Source organism: Rhea americana, unplaced genomic scaffold (assembly GCF_003343005.1).
Source record: "Rhea americana isolate MKP2758 unplaced genomic scaffold, rheAme1 scaffold_2, whole genome shotgun sequence".
In the NCBI taxonomy this organism is placed as follows: Eukaryota; Metazoa; Chordata; class Aves; order Rheiformes; family Rheidae; genus Rhea; species Rhea americana.
Genome location: NW_028186149.1, coordinates 11,191,302 through 11,196,013, shown reverse-complemented (window position 1 = coordinate 11,196,013; position 4,712 = coordinate 11,191,302). Strand labels below are relative to the sequence as shown.

Here is a 4,712-nt window from a genome sequence, read left to right as displayed (position 1 = left end):
AGTCTTAGTGTTGTGGACATATTGTATTAGCTATAATAATTGAAGAGCCTTTGAAGAGCTGCCTTTTTACCACTTTTTCTCTGTGCATATACCAAGTGATTTTTTCACACCATGACCCATTTAGAATAAGTTTTATTTAACTGTAGATTTTCACAAGGATACTGTCTGCACCCTGTACATAAGTTTGGATATGTTTAATGTGAATCACTGCTTCAAGAATTTTCATATTTAATCTATTTGCTRCTGTCATCAATCCATGAGAGGTTTTGACTTGTGGTCAAACATGCTGTTTAGGAGAAAGGCACTAAATGCTCTGCCTCTCTAGGAAAGAAACTGTTCCAGACCTGCTTTGGACCTAGGAAGGCGCGTGGCTGGGCCATCCCTTCTTTACACWRSKGCWKYRMWGCMSYWGTGTAGAGGTCTTCTTGCATGGGACCRCTTCGAGTTTTACATGTGCTGGGATAATTTCACTAAAACCAAAGCTGAACTGAAGGAATATCGAGGGGAAGATTTCTTACCTTCACTATAATCCTTATAAGCAAACCTCAAGATGCTTGCTACAGTAGCCAACAGGTCTCTCATCCCCGAACCTTACCAGGTCTGCACTATTGCACTGAGGATTTGCTCAAAATATGCTTGTTTTGTTAGATCCTGGTATTTTGTATTTCTGACTGGTCTTCAACTCTCTTGTGTTTTTTTCCAGTATTTTATGAATCTCCTTCCATTTCTGATGTAGCGATACAAAAATAAGCAGGGAAAATTGCAGTCAAATTGATTGCCTTAGTAATTTTAAGGAGAGTTATTAATGTTTATTTGTAGGGAACAATGGCCTACAATCTCTTCACTATRTAATCTTTAAAATGATTTAATGCAAAGCTTATCCCTCTCTTGTGCCAAAGAAGTACTTTTGATTTACATGCATATATGAAAGCAAAACTAGAATGCCTGAGAAAAAACCCCAGAGTTATCACTTCAGGTTTATTTTTCAGAATGAGCTATAGGTTATGGCTGTTACTTCATCCAGCTTCTAGGCAGGAACATAAGGGTAGGTAAAACTGTAATTAGATAAATGCTTGGACTCTCTTTCTTTGCTAAAGAGCTCTTGGTCAAGGAGAGTTGGTAGAAGGAAGGAAATTGYTTTCGTGCTGTGATCTCTTTTTTTGTCTAAGAACTGCCTAAGTACTACCGAAGTACTAAGAACTACAAAAATAACACTGTAAATGTATTCCAAAGCCTGTTATTTCAGATGACTTTTCGTACCATAGCATACTAGATTTACAGTAACCTAAATGYATTATAAAACTGGTGAGTTTTGGAGATACATCCCAAATTATTCCCCTCTGGAGTGTCTTCACTCTGAGATTATCTTTGAAAGAGAAAAAAATTCTGCTTGGAAGGGTAAAGATTAGAAATTAACAGTGGCCAGAGTCCAGGAAAGGCTACAAAAMCACCTTCCTTTCACATGCAAACATTCAGTAATTGAGAAAATAATGTTGTTCAACAGAAACATTAAATCCCAGTTTAAAAACCCTCCTTGGCTTTTGTAGAATAAGTATTCCAGATATGATTAGGATCTCTCAAGTTATTTTTTTGTCATATTTGAAATAGTGTATTATGCTAGGATTTCAGGCTAACTTTCCAATTTGATGTGCTTTATGTAATATTGTGCATAACATATGCTCAGTTWTTCAGTATATCTATTTTGTTTTGGTAGATACTGGACATCATAAATTGTAGGATACCAGAAGCTAATATTCTGTGGCATATTTCTTCTGCAGTTAATGTCTCTCTCCTTTATGGTATTAGTGAAGATAAAAGTGCTTGTAAATACCTAAGGGTGTATGCTGTTTTTACTCACAAGAAATATGCTTGACTGTAGCAGCACAGAAGAGGAATTTGTGAATAGCAAGCACTGGAGCTCAGAGTCTTTGAGTTTACTGGATTCCAGAACGTGAAATATTTTTCACTTTGGATTGCCCCTGTATGCACAGATAATTAAGATGCTTGCCAAAGGGTGTTGCAGGGCACCTCCCATATGGTCTAGCGGTTAGGATTCCTGGTTTTCACCCAGGCGGCCCGGGTTCGACTCCCGGTATGGGAAGTGTCACTTCTTTAGCCCCACGTGCAGTGGGACTCCCGCTCCTCGGGCCTCTCCACCCAGTGCAGCAGGAGCACGAGGAGAGACAAATACAGTGACTTTATTGGGGCAGAGGGATAGTATAGTGGTTATCACATCTGCTTTACATGCTGAAGGTCCTGGGGTCAAGCCCCAGTGGAACCAGCACCAGGAAATCTTTGGGAGGTTGGACTAGATGGTCTCCAGAGCCTTCAACCTTACTGATTCTGTGTCTTTCTTTCTACGCTGTCTTGTCTCACTTGCTTGGGATTTGGGTCTGGGGCTCTCTTTGATCTGTTGGACTTGGATGAGTCAAAAAGCAGAGGAGCATGTTCTGGAAGAGGGGCCAGAAATGCAGCTGGAGGCTGTGTAACGTAGTGAGCCTTTAGGCTACAGGAAGTTGGAAAGAGCCTTTGTAACTACAAAACCAGGTGGATTTCAGATGTTCCAGCGATTTGTGATTTGCACAATTCTTCCTATTCCCTCTAAACCCTCACAAGTTTGCTACTTTGACTAAAAGTTTATCCTGTAACTAGATGCCTGGACTTAGAATCCACATAACAAAAACTARGAAATCAAATTTAGTACCCACGTTGTACCAAGACCACTTCACTTTGATTTTACGTAAGTACTGACTTTTGAAAGTTAGTTTATAGGACCAGTTTCATTTTAATTTCCTGATTCATATCATTGCATTCTATTGAGGTTTCAATGAGCTTGAACAGAAAAGACAAAAAAGAAAAAAAAAAAGAAAAAGAAAAAAGCATTTCTTTGTCATCAAGCAGCYTTTGAGGCTTGTATGGTAGTACCAGTCCTTGCTTTCGGTGAGATGGCCACTGTGTCTGCTAAAGCCCTGAGGAAAAATTAAGGTTAAAAAAACACAAATGACATGAAAACTACATTAAAGAGAAATATTTCTGTGTCCAAAATCACCTACTAGTGTCAAGGATACATGATGAGGAGACRATAAAGAAGAACTTGAAGGAATGGAGGACCAGATAGTATCTTTTGAACAGATGGGATGTAAATAGTCAATTATATATCAAAACTGCTAGTGTGTTTAAGAATTTTACTTTACTATGTTTGTAAAAGCAGTTGCTTAATTTTACACACACACACACACACACACACACACACACACACACACACACACACACAAAGTTTTCAGGAAAAACATAATCGACGTTTTACTCCTCTAGATAAACTGGAAAAGTAACCCCAACGATTTTGATGCCCAAACACTCCCCGCACACAAACACTTCGACGTCTCAGGCTTGCAGCAGGTCRGTGGTCGCTGCAGCGCGGTGGCCCTGGAGCCGTTCTCGCGCCCGGCCGTTCCCTGCAGCCCTTGTGCCCTCCGACGCTGGGGGCTTTCTCCATTGCAGCCCAAGTCTCTCCTTGGAGCGGGGAAACCTCCACCCTCTGCAACATCATCCYGTCACTATGGAAACGAATGCACTGCTACAATTTCTGCACTGGGGGTAAACAGGTAAGCTGCTAATCCAGCAATGTGACTGGAATAATTCTATCAATTCCAGGGCTAAACCTGAAATCCTTTAATTCACTGCAGGATGGAGAAGAAAGATGGAATGTAAAACAGGAAAGCCTATGTTTAAACATAAATGTCTTCAATACTTAGTAAACATCGTTCAGGGAACTGCACAGGGAGGTAAACGCTTGGTTTGTCTTCCTTCCTACGAGTCCGTTGTGAGGGTGGCTGTGAATGGAGCTGTAGCTCATGCCTGCTGCGGTTCTGTATTTTTGATTTTTACTTTTGAATCTCTAAGTCAGCCTAGACCCATTGCTCAGTCTGTGCATAAACAAATCCATATGTTACCTGTTTCACTGAAAAAAGTACAAGGTGAACTTTTGACGTGTCACTGAAAAAATGTTTTGTATAAGTCTAGTCTGAATTCCAGGTTGACGATAGAAGCGGGAATCAYGTAAAAACTCACCTGGTTCTGCTGATTTTTTTTTTTCAGTTTGCATATAGTCCTCTTGCAAATCATTGGCAACAGTGTCAACCTTAGCACTGTCAGAGATTTGGACTGTCACAAAAGACCAATGCAGCGTGGACCTGTCAGGAACAAACGTGACYGCAGACACCAAGTCTGCTCATCGTCACTGTTCTCCAATCTCCTCCTGCACCTTTTGAGGTTTTCCATGTGAGGAACATTTTCTATTTCTCTGCGCTCCATCTGAGATGCAAACAGGGAGGAAGCATTCAACAGCTTCTGTGCTTTCTATTTGAAAGAAGGTCTGTTATATTTTTCTGTAGCGCTTGCTTCATACTAACTTCTTTAAAGAACTCTAAAAAGCAGTTTTCACTGTGCTTTGCTTTCTAACACTTACATTCCATTATTTCATTTCTAATATTTTTCTCTGCTTCCTCTTACAGTCTTCATCCTCTTTTGCTATTCCTTTTAGTTCTTTTTTGAAGGGAATATATAAAAGTATAGTTCTGTTATTTCTTTATAGCTATTCATAGAACATTCAAAAAAAGTAACAACATGGGAAGTAACTAGCCTACATGGGAACTGTCCCTCCRTCTCCTCCTGACCTTCCACTGGAGGGACACTGGTTGGTAGGCAGCAGA

At 40.2% G+C, this 4,712-nt stretch overlaps 1 non-coding gene across 1 annotated transcript; it reads left to right on the top strand.

Moving 5' to 3' along the window:
- Positions 1–2,029: 2,029 nt before the first annotated feature.
- On the top strand, positions 2,030–2,101 carry TRNAE-UUC (transfer RNA glutamic acid (anticodon UUC)). The gene has a single exon. It is a non-coding gene; the product is annotated as a tRNA-Glu (tRNA).
- Positions 2,102–4,712: the final 2,611 nt, after the last annotated feature.